Below are 24,391 nucleotides of genomic sequence, written 5' to 3'. Positions count from 1 at the left end.
TTAAAGTGAAATTATCCCAGACTGTAATGTAATAACAGAGCAAATAATAGTAATTCGGCTCGTCAGTTGTGTTCTAAAGTAATTGAACCAGCATTTATATGGACTTTGACAAAAAAGAGATGATATTTAAAGCACTGTATCCAACTATGTTAACCCACAAAGTAACATTCATTTGTATATATATATATAATTGACTTGTTTTAATATAATATTTTAAAACAAGCGGACTGTGTTATTATATGTTTATTATTGAAATGTGTCGTCAACAAATCATAGATACCTTATGTATGGAGTAAGACCTAAACACTTGACAGTAGCAATACGACTTCGAACTTCCAATTACAAAGTGTCAACAGAAGCCATTGCGTGCAAATATTTCAGGCCAAAAAGTGCTTATGCTTCATCAGAAGAATGTAGTTATTTAGAAAACGTTAAACACCATAAGAATCTGCTCTATAACATTATAAGCATAATTTTTACATCACAAAAATAAGGGGTTCGGCCCTATCTAGATATGGAATAGTAACATTTGAAACTCAGAGCACAAAAAAAACAATATTCTTATATTTAGGTTTAATAGGAAGAAGGTAATAATATCTTTAACGTATCCTCGTGTAATTACATAAATATATAACATATATATAATATAAGAAATTAAACTGCACTTGGCTCAGCGCTACGTTTAAGAGCAATAACACTAAAAATCGGAGTTCCAATCCCCGTCACACCAAACATGCTCGCCCTTGCAGCTGCGGGGCGTTATAATGTTACGATCAATCCCACTATTCGTTAGTAAAACAGTAGCCCAAAAGTTGGCGGTGGGTGGTGATGACTAGCTGCCTTCCCTCTAGTCTTACACTGCTAAATTAGGGACGGCTAGCGCAGATACCGTCGTGTAGCTTTGCGCGAAATTCAAAAACAAAAGCTGAAAAAGCAAGTTTTTATATTTCTGATTGTTACACTATGGACAGAGGTTTTGCATGATAAAATAGTCAAGACAAAATATGAATACTTTTAAGCATAAAGTGTGAGCTTTTAATATTCTTTTTATAAGTAATAGAAGTTGAGTTATTATTATGAATAAAATAAAACATTGATTATTACCAAAAGAATGAGACACAAATATATTATTTAGTTTACCATAGAGGGCCAAGCGAGATCCGGGCATCGCGTTATTTCTTCGAGAACAGTTCTTAGTGTGCGAACAAGTAAAGAAAATGGCTGACACTAGTGAAGGAGATAATAGCAATATTGCTTTTAATCAAAATGGTTCTGGTACTGGTCCTCAAATAGGACATGGGCCAGTTTCCCAAATGGGACACGGGCCAGATCCTCAAATGGGACATGGTCAAGATCCTCAGAATCAAATGGGACATGGACCAGGCCCTCAAATGGGTCACGGACCTCCTTTTTTCAGGCCTGATGGGCCTCCTGATCATAAAGGAAGCGGATTTTTCCCAAGAGGTCGTGGTGGATTTCCACCAAGAGGGCCAAGGTAAGCCTTCATTTACTTGCTATTCTAATCTAATAATAAAGGTAATAGCTTGTTTATAACAACAAAATGAGATATTTTCTTACTTAGTACCCTAGGATATAATATTAGTAATTAACTAAATTAGTATTATTAATGATATGACTATAGATTGTAGTTGTACTACTTGCACTGATATACATTGAACATCAATTTGAAGTTCAGATCTACAGTTGTAATAAATATTTTTTCTGTACACTAGAGATAAACAGTTATAAACATCAGATTAAAAAGGATTTATGATTACTTTGAACAACAGCATAACCTATGGACAGTAAGGCCAGTTATTCATTTTGCTACTCTGAACACCTACTCTTGAAACAAAGAACTATTTCTCATAGTCATTTATTGCCTTCTTCAACTCCAATGAAGTTTGAAAGTTACATTACTAATACTAGTAAAGACAATTTAATCCATGAAGGTAATTGCCTGTCTTGAAAGATGAAACTCTTATTTGAAGCCTAGGAATTTTTTCCAAATTTTAATTTCTTTTCATTTTGTTTTGTTGTCTTAAGAATATAGTACAGAGAATTTTATATAATCAGTCTCTTGGATAATTTAGTAAGGTTTAATGAGGTCACTTCTTGCCCTTCTTTTCTTGAGAGAGAAAGTAGAGCTTAACATATCTGTATAAGGCACCTTTCCATCCCAATAATCATTCTATTTGCTCTTCTGTGAATCCTTTCCAGTAAGTTAGTATCCTTTCTTAGATAAGGAGATAAAACTATATAAAGTATTCTAAGTGAAGGCTAAGTAATGATTTGTATAAAAATAACTTTTTGGTCTTTAATCAGAATGTTGGTTTATTGCCATTTAATCTAATCTAATGTATTCATTAGGGTGGTCTTCACTTTGCAACTTTTTATTTTCTATACTCTCACTCTACTGATGTATTCCAATAAGAAAATTGAATGTTTGTTCAAATTTTTAAAATATTTATTAAAATTTAAAGACTTCTTAATATACTTTATTGTATCTTAACACACAATCTGAAATGTAAAGTATAATATTTGTGTTAAAAATTAATTATATGCACGGTGATATGACATTATGACTTGGTATGTTGTGAATTGTTCTTTTACCTAATATACTCTTAATACATTATAATTTACAACATACCCAGTCATAATGTCAAATCACTGTGCATATGATTAATTTTATATGGTAGACCTAATATTCTTTAATACATTGTAACTTGCAAATAAAACTGAAGGCTTGTCAAGGATATCTGCACATTGCTAGCATGTAAATAATTATTTTACCTTAAATAATTAATAATAATAATGATTTTGTATCATATCTTAATACAATCAAGAATTTTGTAGAATGTTCCATTTAGATCCACATTATTCTTTACTATTCTGCAGCATTCCATAATCTGTAACATTGTAGAATAAGCTTATTCCAGAAAATCCTCTGAACAAAGTGTATATAAGGAGTTGACATTTGAGCAGATTAGATTCAGTGGAATTTGAGAAGACAAAACGATACAAATTGAGTTATACTGTAGGAATAATAAAGCTTGAAGAAAACTTAAAATTACTTTACTGGCAATAATATTTTGATGAAAATGGCAATGACAGCAAGTATAAGCAAGGGTTCACTGTGGTTACTAGGAACAGAGGACTCTGAAATAACAGGAAGTGGATTACTTTCAAAAAAGCAGGTTATGTATGTTTCTTTTTATCATCAGAGAAGTTTAATTACTCTGAAACAAAGCTAGAATTCTAGTATGACCAAAAGATATGGGTATCAAACAGTTTCAAACTCCTTTTGAAAACTGGGCAAAGCTAAAGAAAAATTCAACAAACAAAAATGCAGACAATCTGTTTGATATTGTATCATCAAGATGCTCTTGCACTAATCAGGATACCAGAAGACAGAGAATTTTTGTGCACAGACAGAGAAAGGACATCAGTGATGTATGGGTTCAGGAGACAACATGCTTACTATGAAGGAGTAGAGAGAAAAGAAAAGAATTGTGAATTAAGGAGATAGCAACAATTAAAACAAGAAAAGACTGAACGAGATAATTGATTGGAGCCATAACAGTGCTGACAGCATTCAAAAAGACAATACAGTTGACAATTTTGCAGAGAAACAATTATACAAGAACCATCTTCTTTTCAGCCTTAAAGGAGGGCAAGAAAAAGTATCGTAGAGCCATAGTTGGTTGTTACTTTGGAGATAACTAAGCTGCTACACAGAAAGGTAACATTCATGCTGTCAAAGAGCCTTGGTCATAACAATGAAGATTTTGTGGTTAATCATTCATTTACCTGTGAACACTACATAATATTCATCAGGACATTTCTAAAAATCTGAAACATTTGTTCAAACCAAACACCCTCCAGTTGTTCATTGGGACTAAAACATTTTCAGTAACCTTAGTGGAGAAAAGTACATTGGTTGCCGATCATCATGTATGGATTAGTAATCACTCAACTCCTGGGAGTACCAAAATTTGTTTCCAGGATTGGCAAGGCTCAGGCTGCTGCTGTTATCAGGCTACTAGATGAATTGGGAGTACAGAACCCCTCATTTGATACAGCAGCCACAAATACTAGAAAAGGAAAAAAATGGTGCATGTGCATTGGATAAAAATTTACTGTACTTCAAACATTGACATCATATACTTGAACTAGGTCTTTCATGTGTTCAATTCCTGTATGAGACAACCTTAGGACTGTAGATTGCAATTTTCAAGCAGTTCCAGCAGCACTGGAAATTCATTGACTGTTCAACTTATGAAACTGCATTAAACAATGTAGATATAAAAAACGCTATTGCAGACATCAAAGATTAAGTCACAGATTTTGTCACAAAACAGCTTCAAGAGTTCCAATATAGAGATGACTGCAAAGAGTTCCTGGAAGTTATTATGTGTGTTGGTGAAACTTTTTAATGTGTTTGTTTTATGTCACCAGGTGTTATATATCATGCTTGGTGGATGGTCAAAACTGAGCCATGATCAAAGCAATGAACAGACTTGAACATCATGAACGTACTTAAAAATCAACCAAAGCTGATTAAAATCAGTATGGATACAATTCAACAAAAGTCCCTACTATCAAATTTTTTTATGCCTGGAACTTTTAAAGAGTATTTTTTCTGTAAATTTGGTATGCCAGTTTATTGCAAGTAAATAAATGAAGCAGTATTTATAATTTCTAGAGAACAAGCTATGTTTTTTTATGTGATATGTATTTTTAGTGTGTATATTCATGTATGTAAAAGATATTCAAAAGTCTATTGCATTGTATTGTAAACAGTATAAATACATTTATGCTTTGTTTCTAAAACTGTGACAGAGTGTTGTTTTTTTGTAAACATTATTCTATAATTGACAACCTGATGACTATTTTTTGGGTTGATTCTTGTTCTATTTAATGCCAATGGGAGTAGATGAACTGGGATGTTACCAGTATGTCAATACATATATATAGATTTAATGAAGCTTTCTTTGTATAGAATGTATACTGGCTTTGAAACTGTTTAAACAGAAGTTGTGTTATAGAGATCATTTAATAAATCTAAATTGTGTCCTTTTTAAATATTTATATTGGGAATGGGTGAAAGTCAAACAGGTATATTTTTGCTCAGATAGTGCATTTGAGTACTATCATTCATTCAGAACTGAATTCCTGTTATTCATGTACTTCAACACTTCTTTTGTAATCAGAGATGCTGCTGTCATTTTGCTCAAGTTTAATTCCTGTCTTAAGTATATATATGTATCCAAATATGCAAAATTTTTGTGTGAAATTAGTGTCAATTAAGATATGAAAAGTACAGTGTACTATACAGTCAAAATTCAGTATACTAGTAATTTGAAATTCACTTACAATTGTCAAAAAATCATCTACCCTAAAAGCAGAAGAATTTTGTTTTTATATTTAAAGAAACTTATTAACTATAGATCTTAGGTCTTTGGGCAAAGATTCAAGAGGTCAGTGCTAAAGTGTGTAAATGTATTGACCAGTAGTACTTTTTGCATCAACAGACTGTGAGTAGCATACACAACAAAATGCTGCATTGGTTTTGTTGAAGTAGACAGCTGTACAACCATGATAAATGTACTGTTGCAGATAACCACATTTGCAAATAAACAGTTACAAAATTTATAGAAGAAATTTGAACCAACAGAATTCTCTGTTGAAATGGTCTTTTAAGTTAGATTTATAAACTTTCCATAATCAGGTACATGATTAATAAACAGTAATAAAACCAACTTGATTTTATTTGAGGCATATGAAAGAAATGACTCTACAGGTATTTTTAAGGATTAGAATTTTCATATTTAAGCAACCTGTTTATGATGACTTTTGAAATTTACCTACAAGAGTCATTGTTTTCTATATCAATTATCAAGAGATATTTCTAGTTCCTGAACCATTTCAAATACTCAATGAAAAGCAAAGTTGAATAAGAAAATTAATTGAAAATTGTATGTTGTCAAACTGAGTGTGTGATATTTAATGTGTTACTGTCTTACTTTGAGAATGGCTCTTTAAATTTGTAAAGTGTAAAAGTATGCACATATTACTCCATAGTAGAGCTGGGTGATTTATGAATTAATTGATTACCTCTTTGCAGTATTTATAACACGAGAACACAGATGTTTAGTCTATGTAGTTTAAATTTCACAACATAATACATCTATATTTATTATATTGATCTTTCATCTCTACCTGGCTAATATTTCAGAAATCAGTGAGAAGGCAGCTCATGTATTTGGTACCGTATTCAAGAATATAAAAGTGGCCTGTTTTGACTTGGTTTAATGGACTGGTGTTTTGTAAAATAAAATCACATTTCAGTAGTTCCTTGGTAGAAGAGTGGTACGTTTTTGGACATACAAGGCTGAAATCAGGTGCTTGATTCTCATTGGTGGATAACAACAGATAGCCAGATGCAACGTTACTATAAGAAAAAACGCATTTCAGTTATATGATTGATACTGAGAAGCTACATATACATATATAAAATTAGAATATCCTATCTTTTTCTATTTGCTGAGATATCACCATATTATGCAAATCAAAGACAGTGGCCCCAACTAACTCTTCCATTTTTGGGTATTCTGATGTACATTCATTTTGTTCTACCATGTGTTTAGAACAAATTAAAAGCTTAGAATTTCCCCCATACAATTTTATTGGCCTCTTGAAGTTGAAGTTCCTAAGATTATTTTGTTTCAAATCTCAGAAAGAAGGGGAAAATGAAATTGTTTGAAAAACTTTTTTTTTTAGTCAAGTACAGTTTAGTTAGTGAGCCCGATAAATTACACTGTGATTCCATGCTATTAATAATCTATAAAATATTTATTTCTAAATGCATGCATAAAAACTAAAAAGCTTTTTTTTTGTCCTCTGTGTGAAATTCAACAAGACTTAGCATGTAAGGTATAACAAGCAATTATGAATTTCTTTACAACTGTAAGTAGTACAGATCATTGTTTTCTAAATTTCTTTATTTACTCTTCTGTGTGTTAAGAAAAAAATAAAATTTAAAAACTTGTTTGTAATTACTAATATTAATAATAAATATAAACACATGTAGTATATTATGACTGAAATGTGACTATTTACAAAATACTGGTTCACTAGAACAATGTCAAGACAAATTACTTTGTGAGGCCAGTTTTCTATTTCTGAATATGGTAAATAAGTACATTTGCATTGTGTCATTGCAAGTTCTACAATGTTAGACACAGCTGAAACGTCAATAAAATATAGATATATATCTAGATGTATAGTATTACGAGATTTAAGCTATTCAGACCAAAAATTTGTAATTTCACGTTATAAACCGTAGTCATTTTAAAATGGAAGAAAAATGTAAGTTTTAAAAGTAAGTTTTTAGAGTTGGGTATGCTAATACAGTAGTAGTGGTCCTTCTTCAGTTTGTTAAATGCTTATTTGCAACCAGCAGTCCAACCAAATTTATTGGACTTTGCTTTTCAGGTACTGTGTTTAGAGAACAAGCTGTCAGAGAATGATTTTACATAATGAGGAGAATAAAAGCACACTCCAAGAAATTTTCTTACCTTGGTCAGTTCTTGATGGATCTTTAAGACACACCTCTGCTGACCATGTGTCCCAGAAAAATTCATGATTTTTGGAATTCAGTTTAACTTTCTCCTTTTTCAAGCAATTCAGAAATGTCCTTAACTCTTCGTAAGCATTATTAGAGGTATTCCCACGTGTGATTACATCATTCAAGAAGATGAGTATGATGTTCTAGTGCAGCTCATACAAAGCAAACTATAATAATCAGTGAAATATAGTAGAAGCATTACATAATCCAAATAGTAACAACAAAATGCTACAATCCTTTTCCTGTAGTAAAGGCTGTTCTCTTTCTCATTGCTCTGATGACTTGTACTTGCCAACAACTCCGATTCTGCAGGTTTTGTAAATGGGGTGGTAACCGGTTTTTTTTATAAGGTTTTAATATTGAATTTCTTGCATCTTTTTGTATTATCCTTGGTGATATCCTTTGATGTGGAAGTACTACATGTACAGTCTTGCATCTTGCAGTGTATTTAATGATGGCATTTGTATTCACATCTGCAAGGGTCCTACCAAGTATTAATCCATCAGGACATGCTGGGATATTTTCTATTGGTAAATGTAAATATATTTTTAACAAGTCCTGTAATGAATACTTCATTTCCTGGTGGTAAAATGCGTGCCTTTCTTCTTGTCATGGAGAGTTCAAGCTGTCGTGTAGTAATGCCATGCAGTGCACAGGGATTTTTTTAGTTGTAGATTATGAAGTCATTTAAAGCTTGCCTGTCCTTGCATCCATGTCTCCTCATGAAGTAATTTTCCAACATAAGTTGTCCCTTGATGTCAGTTACCCATCCATCATGAGGTTTAAGGAAGTTTCTTACAGCAAGTGTGACTTCTAAGTTTCATTTTGTTGAAACGTTGTCTTTTCCTGTGTGCATTACCATTTATAGAGACAATTTACCATCTTTCATAGCTGTTGTTGCTTTAGAATCAGTGTAGTGCACAATGTGGATGTAACATGGTCTAATCAGTAGGATTTGACTTAACCATATTGCTAAAGGTCATGGGCCAAGGGCCATGTAGTCATGGTTGTTGACTTGTATTCATAATTTTATTGAACAACTATTTTTTGAATTTATGTCAGTACGTTTGGTGTTAAACTATAAATATTAATTAAAAACTTCAATTTGTGTGAGTTATGTAGTATACTGAATGCAGCAGTAGTTCAAAATAGATGTTTTTGATATGAAAATGCAAAGTCTGTAGTTACGTACAATATATGAACTTCATTTGCTGATGTTAACAAGCTAGAATATAAAATAAGAGCTTCCTATCTTTTCTGTTTACTGAGATATCACTCATGTACCAAATCAACACAGTGGCCCTGCTCTCCTCTCCATTTTTAAAAATGGTTCTTTATGTACACTTGTGTAAATTATGTGAATAACCAATCAAGTTCAGATTGTCCCCATTGTAGCTTTCCAAGCTTTATGGATACAAACATTTGAAGTGCATTTAAGAGGTTTTAGAGATTAAACAGATAATATTAAATTTTACTACTCTAAACTGAATTCTCAGTACCACCTAGAATGTATCTCAGTCTGTGCTTGACATATACATTTCCTTTCTTGATCAAGTATCATTGTGTAACTTCTGACATGCATTAATATGTGTTCTCAGTTTTTCTCCATGTTGTATGACTGTGTCAACATGGAATTTTATAAAATTATATTTCTTGTTTTTTGAAGTATTTGTAGAATGCCTCACTTAATGTTATAAATACTTTAGTAGATCAACCTGTTGTAAGACTTTTCATTAACAAACTCGTGAATTTGTTTACCGTTTTTTTTTTTAAATAATGATCTTCTTATCTTATTGGGGCAGATGGTATATTCTTAACTGAACTTTGCCCCATAAGTCAAAGTAATTCTCAGTGTCTGGTTAACCCTTTTGATACAGTTGGGCTGGAAGATTTATTTGTGGGGTATTGCTGTCTTAACAGCTGTAGATTGTTTACATTCTTAAATATAATAACTATGATTCCCACATCTACCAATTTCTTCTTTATGGTATTCTCTGGGAGAAGTTATTATTGTCTCTAATCATTTTTTGACAATGTCATTTCAAGTGAAACTTTAAACAATCATTATATATCTTCTGGTTTATTTCCTCTGTTCTGTATAACTGTTATCTATCTGATCCTATAATGTCAGTATGATGGCTTTACATGTATACTGCAACAATAATGGATGTTAACTCCTTTGCTAACTGTACAATGTACTTTAAGAATATGGGACCACTCTGGCTTGGCCTAATTTTTACATCCACATCGTTTTTTGCCAGGTATAAATTGGTCACGTATTGATGATTCCATCATTATCACAAAGAGCATGTGGGTAAAATAATTGGACAAGCCTTTCTAAATTTTCTTCAAGATCAACTAGTCTCTTCTTTCCTCTCCTCAATAAAGCAGCCAACAATGCTTGATTAATGTTACCACTTTTATTTAGAAGGTGATTTAATATTGTTAGAGCTGGGTTTTTTAAACGAGCAGCAAGATTAACAGCTTGTTCACTGTTCCACTTTGGAAATAATTTGAAACTGAGCTTAGTATGCATATTAACTTAAGTATTTTAGATTTTTGATTGACCTGTGTTTAACTGGTTACTAAATTCTGGAATTGGATTTGGTAGTTACATGGCTGGAATAGTTCAAGTAGGTCCTTCATTAACAGGTGGTACAGCATGTTTGTAAATCAAGTTTGTTGAAAACATGTCTATTCTTAAAATGCTGACAGATGGTATTAATTGAATATTATTGTCTGTATATCATAATGACCATTAAATATAGTTTTCAGTTGGCACAGTCTGGAATCTTCCAGTGTAGTAAGTCACTTGCCAATCTAAATGAAAAAGAATCAATGCTCATGAAGTGACTCAGTCATGAACTGATGCTGCATGTCCCTCCAATTGCCAATGCCCAGGAGCAGAATCTAACTAAAGCTTTGCTACAGTTAAGTAATTGAACCAGTTACAATTTCTATGATAGTGTTCAATGTGTCTTGTGGTTTGGTATGTTTTGCATCTTTCTCAATATTGTTGGTTGAAAATTCCATCTTGACACCAGTTGTGTGTCTGTTTGTCCTAAGAACATAAATGTTGGAATATTTAGCAAGCGTTTCTTTCAATAAGTTACCATACAACTGGAGTTGAGACAAATTGTCAATTTTGACACATGCAGTCTGAAGAGCAACCATTTTTTCAAGGATAGTTTCCCCCTGTTTCTTCCCAAAAAATGTAGTAAGTGGTCTAAGATTCCTTCCAGTTCTTCATTTCCATACTGCACTAATTTCCAAGTTTCATGTGGCCATGTGCTGAAATTGAACACTTAAGCAAAATTACTGAATGCTGGGTTATATATCAGGTCATCCCATAAGTAATGTTGTTTTTTGAAATAGGTTAAGTTTAAATGCATATTTCTTGGCTAAATGAAGTTATTCTCAAAGTCACATAAGTCATGACTTGATAACATTAAATGTAAGATGTTTTGTTTAAAACTAGTTTTTGTTTTATTTATTGTAGAAGCCCCAGTTTTCATAGAAATGTCAGAGGAGCACGTATGGCGCGTATAATGTTTTATAAGTAAGAAAATGGGAAAGTGCTACCAAAGCTATGCAAAACATTCAAGAGGTGTATGGCAGTGACATTTTGAATGTGAGGAAATATCAAAGATTGTTCAATAAGTATAGAATTGGTGACTGCAGTTTGAAAGATGCAGTTCACACTGGGCACCCTGTTGAGTTTGATAATGACCTGCTTCTAGCAACACTTGAGGAAGATTGTGGTGTAACATTTGAAGAATTATCCCAGAAACTCAATTCATCTTCCACTATCCATTGGTATTTGCATCAACTTGGTAGAGCTTCAAAGTTGGGAAGATTGGTATCATGTGAGTTTGTCAGCTGATAATCTGAGAGAATGACTAGACATCTGCACATCTCTTCACTCTCATGCACTACAAGCTTTAATTTTGAACCACCTAGTGACTGGAGATTAGAAATGGGTACTCTATCAAAACTTTAAGTGATGCTAACAGTGGGTTAATGCAGAAGAACTGGCCACACCACAGCCAAAAGCAAAACTTATACCCGAGGAAGGTTTTTCTCAGTGTTTGGTGGGATAAACGTGGTGTAATACACATTGAGTTATTAGAACCAAATGAGACAATCACTACTAAGAGACTGTCAGCAATTGGGTCGACTGAACTGTGCATAAAAAAAAAAGAGAGACCTTTGGTGAATTGGAGAGGAGTTTTCCACCATGACAATGCACATCCTCACACTGCTAGGATCACTTTCAGAAAAATTGAAGAGCTTGGCTGGGAGAAACTTTCCCATCCCCCTGATTCTCCTGATCTTTCTCCTTCAGATTACCATCTTTTCACAAGTTTGCAACATCATCTGAAAGATAAAAACAATTTACTTCTATGGGAAGTTTATAAAAAGCATTTGTTCCTTTTTTGTCTCAAAACCACCTGATTTTTAAAAGTATAGTATTTAAATTCTTTTGATATGCTGGTAGACTGTTATTGAAAGTGATGGAAAACACATAATTGATCAAAGTTGTTATATGAGTTCTTTTTAATTCTTTTACCTCTCAGTGTTACAAACAACATTACCTATTGGGTAAGCTGATAGTTTCCAACCCCCCTCCCTTCTCAGTATGTATTCCTGTTCATGATAAGAGGACTTCCCAGAAAAGGTTCTGTTCTTTCACTTTACCTCTTCTGGGATCTACACATCCATCCACATGTTTGCCATGCATGGTGACCCATGAAGAGGAGGAAGGGGTTAAGGGGTCTGACCCTAATACACCACTTTGGCCTTGAATTCCTGTAGATGGATGGCCCCTTTGGGTGAACCCCCTAGGGTCATTTGACTGGTCCACTTGGGCTAGGGTCAACCGAGTACCAGTATTGGATTTTCTCAACAGGTGTTGTGGACATTGCATCTGATGCTGGTGTTTGAGTATAATGCACCTGAAACCCTAGCTTTGCTGCAGTGTCCTTGTTTGACATTGTAGAGCATCCTCTCATAGGGTTCCATGGTGGGTATGGTCAGTAGACACCGAAACATTCTTACTTTATTATGGATCACTCAAATAAAATAGTGAAGAAACAGTTCATAGGAAATGACCACATCTGAAGATTCTGAGCAGCAATCTTTAACATCTGTAAAATTTGTACTTCATTTTCTTATATTACATTCTTTTTCAGACAAATCTTTAGGGCGAATGTCTCCCTTTTTCATTCAGAAGGGACCAGAGGGACTCTGGGTCTCAAACGTCAGTGAAGGAGCTTCGTTCTGGTGAAATATTGGTGGAAACATCCACATCTCAGCACAGTGAACTCCTCTTGCATTCAAAGTTGATTGGGGATATACCTATTGAGGTTACATCTCATGCTAATTTGAATTCATCATAGGGATTTATTGTTGAGAGGGTTTTGAAGAACATCCCTGCATCAGAGATTCTCACTGATTTCTCCACCCAAAGAGTTTCTGTAATGAGGTGTATTTTCACTTGCAAAGGTGGAATTATGATGCTGACCAATGCCCTCATTTTAACATTTGCATCACTACATTCACCTGCCATCATCAAGGCAGATTATCTCAGTTGCTAGGTACAGCTTTACATTCCAAACCCTCTCAGATGTTTCCAGTGTCAGCTGTTTAGTCAGTCAAAGACTTCATGTCATAGAACCTTCATGTGTGCTCCTTGCAGTGGTAAGAACCATGATGCCTGTGAGTATGAAACAGACCCTCATTGCATTAATTGCAACAGCTCTTACTCATTCTACTTTTGTTCTTGCCCTAAGTGGTTAGAAGAAAAAGAGGTGTAACATTTGAAGAAGATTCAAAGCATTACTTACCCTAAGACTTGAAAGTTGCTGTCCATCACTTCATCTTGGACGTATGCTGCTGCACTTTATTCTACTACTACAGAATCGTTGTCAAACCATATGAAAAGTCTTGGTTTCCATGGTTAAAAACATTGATAGATCAATGTCAGCATCCATCTCTGTCACAAACATTCATTCCAACAAATCCCAAGATTTACCTCCTTTGTTTCTGGGTACATCATCATCTCCTGCTCCAAGATGCAGAATGATTATTCATTCATGTCCTCAGTCTCTGGAATCCTCCAATGACAGAGACCTGTCCAATCAACCCAGGGCAGGATCCATAGAGGTCGACAGACCTTTGAATACAGAAAATAAAGACGTTATAAAAAACCGGGTATCCACCTAGTTTGCCTACACATAAATAAAAATGGTCACTTTTATACAATGGAACTGTCAAGGTTTACATTCTAATCTGGATGACATCAAAACACCGATTGCTTCCTACCATCCTGTATGTCTTTCCTTACACAAAACATTTCTGAAACCTGCCAGTAGAGTTACCTTATGGCAGTTTTCTTTGTACAGAAATGACAGGTTGTGTGATGGATGAGTGTATGGAGGGGTGGCACTGTTGGTTGATCAACATGTACCTATCCTGTCTTTGCAACTTGACACACCCTTGGAGGCCATAGCCATCTCTGTTTCCTTTGGTCGTAGCATCGTTGTTTGTTCTCTCTACCTGTCTCCTGAAGAAACCTATGATCAATCAGACCTTGATGCTCTTGTTGAACAGTTGCCATCTTCCTTTTAATTCTGGAGGACTTTAATGGATATAATCCCCTCAGTGGAGGCACTGATATTGATGGGAGGTGTTGCTTCACAAAGCATATGCTTTAAGGTCACAACCTTTTTCTTTTCAATACTGGTTCTTACACTTATTTTCGTGCACCTAGTCAACCCTTTATTTTCATGCACCTAGTCAGTCCTTTACTGCTGTTGATTTCTAAGTTTGCTCTGCTTCACTATTCTCCCATTTTTCGTGGAGGGTTGACAATAACTCATGAGGCAGTGATCATTTTCCTATAATTTTGAGAGACTGGCCATGGTCGATGCCACCTAGTGGGAGCTGGATCAAGCCAACTCTCTTTCACTTCTCTCGCAGAACTTCATCCTGCCATCAATAGATAACTGCATGGCAGTAGTGACTGACTGACTCTTACACAGGCAGCTGCTTAATTTATTCCTAATACCTTGACATGTTTTCCATGATATCCTTGTCCATAGTAGAACCTTACTTGCCACAAGACATGGAAAACTCAAAAATGGGCCTGGGATAATTTTTGTAGTTATGCTACACTGTTGAACTGTATCACTTTCCAGCAGGCCCATGCACATGCTCAGCAGGTAAGAGGTCAGAGCTAGAAAGAATCCTGGATTAAATTCATAGCCAGCATATCTTCTACAACCAGTTCTAAAATCATATGGGACAAGGTTCAAAAGGTCAGTGGGCAATATAATTTTATCCCCATCTCAGTGATGTCAAGAAAACCCACTTGTAGAGAAATATATATGCAAAAACAGCATAGTTTTATGGCTGTGTTTATTTGGTTTCTTAGTATGTTGAGTTTTTGTTTTGTTTCATGTGCTGAGTCCCAAGGAATGTATAGTCCAGTATGAGTGATTTTTCTATGCTCACCAGATAAAATTAACAATGAAGTAGACAAAATAAAACAATACTTCATCAGCATCAATAAGTTTCCTCCACAAACCGTAGAAAACATCATACGCACACACCTAGACAGAAAGCAAAATCAACCAACAAAAGTAAATATATCTCACGATTCAAAAAATCACAAAACCATATACTGCTGCATACCATATATTCCCGAAATCAGCAGACAAATAACGAACATTTGGCAAAAACTAGTAACCAATATGACATTCCAGTTAATACCAAATTTATTCAAAAACCAGGCACAAAACTGAGGTCTATACTATGTAAAAACTACACTGACAAACACCACACCAACATTATTTATAAAATACAATGTGATAACTGCCACGACTTCTATATTGGAGAAACAAGTAGAAAAATGAAAACCAGATTCAAAGAACATAAAAAGTCATCTTCACACGTTTTCGAATACTGCAAGTCAAATAAACACAACATAACCATAGAAAACACTCAAATACTAAATAAAGAAACAAACATAAACAAACGCAAAATTAAAGAAGCCTTACTTATACAACAACTTAAACCCAAAATAAACCAATATAAAGGAATGCCTTTATACCTATATTAATATAATAAAATAAATAAAATTATATATTCAAACATCTAATACCTCCCTCTACATTCCGACACTCAGTTACACAATCCCTTTCAAACATGTGGTCAGCTTCCGATCAGTTACCTCTTTCTTTGTGAACCTGACGATGGCCGAAGAAGGTCGAAACGTTGTTCGCTCTTCTACGTAAAATATTTTCTCAACCCAAATGAGCCGTTTTTGCATATATATATTTATCCCCATCTCAATCTTGCTCTCTGATGGCCAGGAAGTAGTTGATACCCAGAGCATCACTGACATTCTCAGTGAAAGCTTTACCTTCTCTCTTTAAAACCGTTTGCATGCACTTTTGCTGCCAACAGGGTATTCACTCTGATTCTGAACTAAGTATTGGTGAAGTGGTGCTGCCTGTGGTCTCTGAGACTATGTTCTTGGGGCTTATCTTTGACCGTAAGCTAACCTTTGTACTACACATCATGCAGCTATGGGTCAAATGTACAAGAGCACTGAACATCCTCTGTGTCTTCTCTTTCACCACTTGGGGAGCAGATTGACATTCTATGCTAAAGATATATCGTGCTCTTATTTGATGGAAACTCAACTATGGATCACTGGTCTATGGCTCTGCTAGAGCATCGGCCTTAAAGATTGTAGACCCTATTCATCATCAAGTACTTGAGCTTTGCACTGGGGCTTTCCACATTTCCCCAGTTCAGAGCTTATACATAGTCTCATGAACCTTCTTTGCACCTCTGCCGTTTGCAACTGTTTTTATTATATGCTTTGAAACTTCGTTCCTTACCTAAGCATCCCACTTGGGGTTGTGTTTTCCTTCCTCAATGGGCCATGCTTTTTTAGACCAAACGGTCTGCCATTGCTCCTTTTGGCCTTCATATCCACCACAAATGTAACCTTTCTTTAAGTACAATCTTTTATTTGCTGAACATCTTTCACACCATCCTTCCATTTCCATTTATACAAATGGTTCAAAATTTGTTAATTCCTTGAGCTCTGCTGTTGTTTGTTCAGTGATTGTACAAAAAATCTCCTCTACAGTTTCTGAGTTCATGCTGAACTGTTATGCCATTTCTATTGCCCTTGATTACAGAAGCTAAGCTGTACTCAAATTGCACTATTTATACTGACTCGCAAAGTTCTCTACTGGCTCTGGAATTGCTTCACATTAGTTCTTGCCAATGTTTAAAATGGAATGACCAATATCTCTTTAACATCTACTTCTATACAATTTTTCTGGATACCAGGCTGTGTTGGTATTCAAGGAAATGAGCTTGCCGACACTGCAGCTAAATCTGTTTGCACTGATGCTGTCACTATTGTGCCTGTTCCATACATGGACTATGGTCCTGTATTCAAGGCTTGGCTTCGTGAGCAACTTGGAGTGAGCAACGTGAAAACATGCTTTTCTAAATAAAACCTTGCTTCTATTGGGTTGGAAAAAGGAAGTTGTCCTAACTAGACTGCATATTAGTTACAGTTTTTTAACTTATCGTTTTCTTTTATCTGGGACTGATGCACCATTGAGTTGTCTGTGTGACACTCAGGTCATAGTAAGCCACATTTTGTCATTGTTATAGACTCTCAATGACGGCACCATTTTAAATGTTTTTTCCTAAGGTTTATTCATAATGTTAGACAATGTCATTGGCGATGGTGACATTGTCCACCTGATAAATGTTTTTGTTTTTTAAAGGCCATTAATCTTTTTAATGCTATTTTAGTTTTAATTTATAAATGATACTTTTTTTTAATAGGATTCCTTTTTAAGAATTAAAGTACAACTAGTTTGATATGAAATTAGAAAATGGCCATAATGTTAAATAACTCAAAACCAGGACTGGAAAGGCCAACATCAGGTATCTTATGCTGATGTTTGAACTTACCTGTTGGTCATCTTGGTGAGTTATAATAATAAAAATTATTTTACAAAAAGTCTTTTAAAACTTGTATTACTTTACTTTCTTTAAATGTCTGTGATGTCAAATAAATTGAAACTAGGACTGGAAAGGCAAACTTCAGGTGACTGATGCTGATGTCTGAATTTAGATGTTAGTAATCCTGGCAAGTCATGATAATTAAAATTATGCTACAGAAAGTCCTTTACAACTTGTATTACCGTAGCTTCTCTCATACTGCTGTAAATGAGATATAAAAATTGGTTTTAATGCTATTTATGTTTTTAATTCAAAAATTAAACTTTGTTTTGTTTTACCTTGATTCCTTTTTATGAATTTTAATAATTTTACTTTAATTTTAACTTTTTACCAGATGTTTGGCACAGATAACCTACTTGCTTTGCTCCATGAAATGCCAAACCAACCAACCAACCAACTAAAAACCCACATCAATATAACAGACCAAAGCTCTATCATTCATTTCAGTATGCAGAGGTTCACATTCCCATTCATCCAATTCTTCTTTGAGTTTGAAGTATTTGAACTTTCCATTAATGTATTTTTTTTTTTAGAAAATCTTCAGGCTTGGACTTGGTATGAATTTGAGCCTGATCACCTTAACTGTATTTGCCTGGGCATCATTTATTGCATGTCGTGAGTTTTAGTGAGCTAACATTCAAAATTTTATGAAATTACATTTTTGTTTATGCCACAACAATTAGTATAGTATAAAACTGTTGCTAATAATTATATATTAATAGTTTGTTTCAAGTCCTTAATTTCATAAGGCAATATTTAAACAAATCCTGAATTTTTGTTAGTGTACGAAAGGAGATGTATCTTTAGTCATCTTGTCTTTTCCATTTTATTCACCACCTCTCCAGAAAGTAAGAAATATAGTGTAAATTACTCAATATAAGATTATCATTGCCCAGATAAACCATAAATTTTATAGTCTTCAATTTTATATGGCTGTAGAGCCAGCAAATAGAAAATCATACCCCTCTTGCTACACCCACCTGTTACTTCCTACATTTTAGGGTACTTTTTTGTTCTCTCTTACATTTATTCTATATAACCTATGGAAAGCCAGGGCTTTCATTTATAAAATGACATATTATCCAGTTTTCTGAATAGAGAATTGTTAATTTCCCTGTTAGTACAAGCATCTTTTCCATGGGAAAGGTAACAACTAGCTTGGATGAATTTTTAACACCTCTTTTTACTTAGAAAGCCAGAAAATGTGTGTGTGTGTTATTTTGTTATTTGATGCCTTATTTAATTAAATACAAATTTAGTGAATTACTACTTTAGTATCAGAAGAGTAAAGTGTTTATCAACAATAGACAGCAAAAAAAAAAGACCTGGTCAAATACTTTTTCTTTTTTTGTGTTTATTCTTTATTTATCATTATAAAATTAACTAAAATACAAAAGTAGGAACTCTTAGGTAAAGTAAATAATAAATAATAATGTAATAAAAATGTTTCACAAGGAAAATGAGAGCAGCTGATGGCATGTACTAACTTATGAAGATGTAACTCAATAGTGTAATGTAAGCTCCACATTCCCCAAGTGATTTACAACTTACAATGGCACAAACAGTAGCTAGACATGGTTCATAGGGCAATAAAATTTAAGTATAAATAGATGTATGTACTGTTACAAATTAAAGTCATTTTAGGAAGAAAAATAGGATCTTTTGTATTTATTTCAATATTTTGTTTTGTAAGGAGGTTGGTTAAATTGCCTAGTGTTATATAGCTATCTTAGAGAAAATAGTAGATAAAATTTGAAGTGTTACTGAAAACAAACATTCGAAATGTACTAAGGAGGTTTTAGAGGTTATACAAATGAAACTTGAAATGAAGAAAATTTCTCAATTTGAAAATTACTTTGCAGGCAGACTAGTAAAAAAATTACTTAGTATATTCGTGGACAAAACTTTTTTTTTTTTAAATACTTTACTAAAAATATTTTGTATGTGAAAGACTTACAATGTTTATAAAGTCAGCCAGATTTTGTGAAGATATATATATTATATTAAAAGTTAGTAGTATCAAAATGAGTACAAAGAGTTTGTTTGCTTGGTCAAATTAGCTGATTCTACGTTGAGTGTTAAGCAAGACAGTTGTCATCCTTAAGATTGCTTCAACATGTCTTGAGCGTGAAATGCAAGTGATGTGATATTGAAAGCAACAATGTAATCAGTCATAGATTTCATTAAATTGGAGGGGACTTAGCCTCTCTGGATTCCTACCTTAGATTCATGCCTCATGATATATAACATTAAAAAATGTAGTTATTAAATCATGGAAAAAGTGGAGGAGCCCAGACCTCCTTCCCAGATCCCCCTCTGCTTATATAGCATTAAAGAATACAAATACTAATTTATGGAAAAATAAATGAGGATCCAGACTTTCTTGACCCTTTCCTAGAGTCACAACTGATTGTATAGCATTAACCCTATTGCAACTGATGACAGGTCAAAGGCCATGTCATTGCGTTTGTTGACTTGTGTTAAAATTTTTATTGAACTTCTATTTTATGAATTTATATCAATAAGTTTATCAAATTCTAGATTAGAAATGAAATTTTAAATATTGGTTTTCTTGTCTATTCTGTTATTATTGGAAGTAGTGAGAGATTTGTGGTAGTTCTGCTGGGGTTTTATTTCTGTTGGTTGTTGGGTCTACAAAAACCATAGTTATCCAGTCATCAGTCTTTCTTGTCTACATCAGTGCCTAGATTCTCCATGGTTCACATCTGCTCATTTCTCAGTTAGAGTTAACATTTTTTACTGGGATTGTGGATGCCCAAATTCATTGCAATCAGTTCCTATTTGCACGTTGTCATAGTTGTGGCATTCCATCATGTGATTTTTTTGTGCACAAAGGTCAGGTTCATTAACATGGGGTGGAGAACTCTATACTTGCTCCAGTTCAATATGTCATTAGTTTGTTTTTTTCCATAGTCAGAAGCTACTGTTGCAGTCTATTATTATATTGATCAGTATTGGTGCAGGACACTCATGGTAGTGGGTCCATTGTCTCCTTATAATTCCAGATTCAGAGATACCATTCAGGGTACTTGGTTGAGCAGTTTTTTACACATCCTCCCAATTTGGGAATGAGGATAAGTGTTCATCAATGTTCCCTCTTAAGTTTTTCAATCCATGTGCAGAATGAATGTTTTCATGCACAATTAGTATTAAGGCAATGTGTAGATGTGTGTTACCAGTACTTTTATAGGGTGGGGTGGAGGTATTTTTTTTAACCATCAGTGGTATTGGAACAGTAAGCCACTTTGTAATGCTGTTAGTTGGTTGTTAGAGCTTTAAGCCTTTTGACTGCCAGGGTCTTTAATGCTGTCAGTGTGTTGAAACTATTCACCATAACTGAGGTTATGTGTGGCTGGAATAATGAAGTGTGCATCACCTGATTAATTATTGGGCAGCTTAGAGGGAACACTGATGTTCATAATCAAAGACTGAAGAGTTCTGTTTCTTTAAGTTGAGCCTGGCTTATTGCCTTTTGGATTTTATCAGGTTGAAAAGAAGATTTGGCCACTTTAGTGTCACCTACCTTGTGATTCTGTTGGCTCAGACACACTTTCCTATGGCTACAGGTCAGGATCTACTCATAAGTGAATGTGTGTGCGTGCGTATGTAAATGTATAGATAATGCAAATGCAATTGTTCTGGTCACCAAACTGAGATATAGGGACCATGGTCTTAATTTTTTAATTTCAAATATCTTCAGTGATGTCGAGAAAATCCCCTTGTAGAAAAATATTACGTAAAAATGGCTCGTTTGGGTTGAAAAATTTTTTACGTGGAGAAACTCACTATATATTTTTAGCTATCTTGTTGGAGTGTGGCCAGTAGTTATGATAAACCATGTAAAACTCTACAGTGAATAGTTTACCTGTTCTGGATATAGTGCAGTTAACATACTAGGGTGCCAATTTTCTTTTGACCCATGATATATGCAGATGTTTTCTATATGGATAATGCCTCTCTGACCCCTCCATCTTCTCATTGTGAGATTTTAGCTACACTTGCACTCTAAAACCCTTCTACTTCACTAAGAGCTGGTGTTAGAGACTGTGGATTAAGTAAGTCTCAAAAATGTGATAACATTTTGAATCAGGTGCTAATGTGTACAGTACAGCATAGAGGGCACATTGATGTAGGTGGAGAATGTCATGAGACAAATATTGCAAAGGGCAATTAAGTGAGATATACTAACAGACTGGAAAAAGCAATAAAAAAATAAGACCAATGCAAAGAAAAAAAAACAGGAATTTGAACAATAGCTATAGTGTGAGTAGAGGTAAATAAGAAAATATTTTGTGGTAAGGGAGCTCTGTCTTTCAGGACATGGTAAGCAGGTGTATATAAGGTTTGGATACAGTGAGTATCTTAGGTGGTTTGTAAAACAAATTAGTTAAGAATGAGAAAGTTATTTTTCCCAATAAATTCTTAGGTAGCCGTAATAAATGTATAAATATGTAATATGAGGTTTAAGCTAATTAGACTGAACATGTATTTTCATGTTTATAATATGCAATCATTTTAGCATGAAAAAACAATTTATATTTGCTATTTTGTTTATGATAGTTATATTTTGGATATTTAAGTTGCTTACTACTTATGTGTACCATATTTCTGTTGTATTTACAGATATTCTTCCTTTTGCACCTCTAGATTTCTGATGATGGAATTTTGAATATTCCAAAGCATTTAATAAATGCTTTGTGTTATTACTTTTATGCTGTTCTTTTTTTATGAAATTTGTTTCTTAGGGTACTAAACAGAAGATCAAGAGATTTCTGGTTTCACAGTGGAATAAATTATTGAGAAAGGGTATTAGAATGAAACCTTCATATTATCTGTGTATTTTGTTAAAATTGAAAAATGTATAAATTCTTAGAAATAATATTGTTATGTTTATTTCTACATGTGAATAAAATATTTCTCCATTTTTATTTGTTTATAAAGAATGCATAATTGTATAGTGTGATGTGTGGATGTGCTGCAGTTCATCTTTATTGTAATAATTTAAATAGACACATTTTCACTAGGCATCTTATCTATTTTATCCACCACCCCTCCAAAAATACAAAATTATATGTAAATAACTTGGTATAAAATCCTCACTGCTTATATAAACCATTAGTTTTATGATCTTCAATTTTGTTTGGTTATAGAGCTATCAAATCACACCCACCAGTTATGTTATTTCTTTCAGGGTTTGTTAATAGTTCTCTTTTACATTTCATTATATATTTTCTGTAACCAGTAGAAAGCCAAGATTTTCATCTATGAAATTATGTATAACTGTTTTCTGTACAGATAATTGTCTATTTCACTTGAAGTGCAAGCTCCATTCCCAAGGGAAAGTGAATGAGTAGCTTGGAGTAATTTGTAATGGCTCTATTTACATGGTTAAAAAGCCAGAAACTGTTTGAGAGTTAGGGGAGAAATTGTCTACTTTTTTACATATTATTTAGTCTAGTTATTTCATGCATTATTTAATTGAATAAATATTATTTATTGCATTACTGCTATTGGTATATTGGTAGAGTTAAATGTCATAGACAGTCAACAGCAAGAAAAAATTATTGGGTAAATGCTGTATTTTTTGTTTTTCATGTTTTTTTCTTTGTTATAATAAAATAATTAAAATGTAAAAGTAGAGATATTTTCAGGTTAGTTATGGTTAAATTGGGTAAAATTAATAAATAATAATAAACTTTTCATCAAGCAAACAGCTCATAGTAGCTCATGGGTATTGTAATTTGATAGGGTAATGGCAACTGCATGTTCTCTGGAGATATTTTAAATCTATAATTACATAGATAGTAGTTAGACAAAGTTCATAGGGAAATAAAACAATAAAATTTAATTAGAAATTGATGTATACTGTAACTAGTTTAAAGACTTAGGATAAATGAAGTTACAACTTGAAATTATTATAGAAAGAAAAAAGGGATAATTTGTTTGTTACATGGTTGGTCAATTTAACTAAAAGATAAAATATAAAGTTTTGCTGAGAACAAATGTTGAAATGTATTTAGGAGATTTTAAAGATTACGCAAAGGAAACATGAGATTTCTGAAATAAGGAAAAGTATTTTAATCTTAATGTGAAAATCACTTTGCATTGGGTCTATCTAAAACACATACTCAGTGTATTCGTGAGCAAATCTTCATTTCACTTTATTATAAATACTTCCCAAAAAATATGATTTTTTGTTTGTAAAGGACTTGTACTGTTAACTGAAAGATTGCCAAATTTTATTAATATATATATATATATATATACTGTATTGAAAGTTAGATGTATTAAATCTATAAAGACTTTAAATAAGTATGAAGGAAGTACATGGTCAATCAAATTAACCTAGCCTGTCTAGATAGTTAACTATTACTAAAGCTTGGGCTCGGGGACAGACCTCATAACCATTTTGAGCTTGTTATAGTTTTCTGCACTATAGTGTTAATACAGTATGTGTATCTTCATAAAAGAAAAAAAAAAATCTGTTATTTTCAGTATTGTATATCTGTGTGGATTGGGTTGATGAATCCACAATGTAACAACCATAAAAAATTAGGAAATAGATATAAATTGTGCTTTTTTAATTGAAGAATGACTGTAAATTATAACACAAAACCACAAATATCATAACATTACATGTAAATACATATTTTTCTTTTATTGGGTTTTAAACTTCTCTGA

General features: G+C 33.5%; 1 pseudogene across 1 annotated transcript in view; it reads left to right on the top strand.

The window, feature by feature from the left end:
• Nucleotides 1-1,178: 1,178 nt before the first annotated feature.
• LOC143253603 (transcription elongation regulator 1-like) overlaps nt 1,179-24,391 on the top strand; it is a 129,485-nt pseudogene continuing 106,272 nt past the window's right edge. Inside the window, exon 1 of the transcript XR_013029728.1 lies at nt 1,179-1,495. The product of XR_013029728.1 is annotated as a transcription elongation regulator 1-like (transcript). The remainder of the gene's footprint in view (nt 1,496-24,391) is intronic.

Source organism: Tachypleus tridentatus, chromosome 6 (genome assembly GCF_004210375.1).
Source record: "Tachypleus tridentatus isolate NWPU-2018 chromosome 6, ASM421037v1, whole genome shotgun sequence".
Taxonomy (NCBI): Eukaryota; Metazoa; Arthropoda; class Merostomata; order Xiphosura; family Limulidae; genus Tachypleus; species Tachypleus tridentatus.
This window is presented reverse-complemented; position numbering and strand designations above follow the sequence as displayed.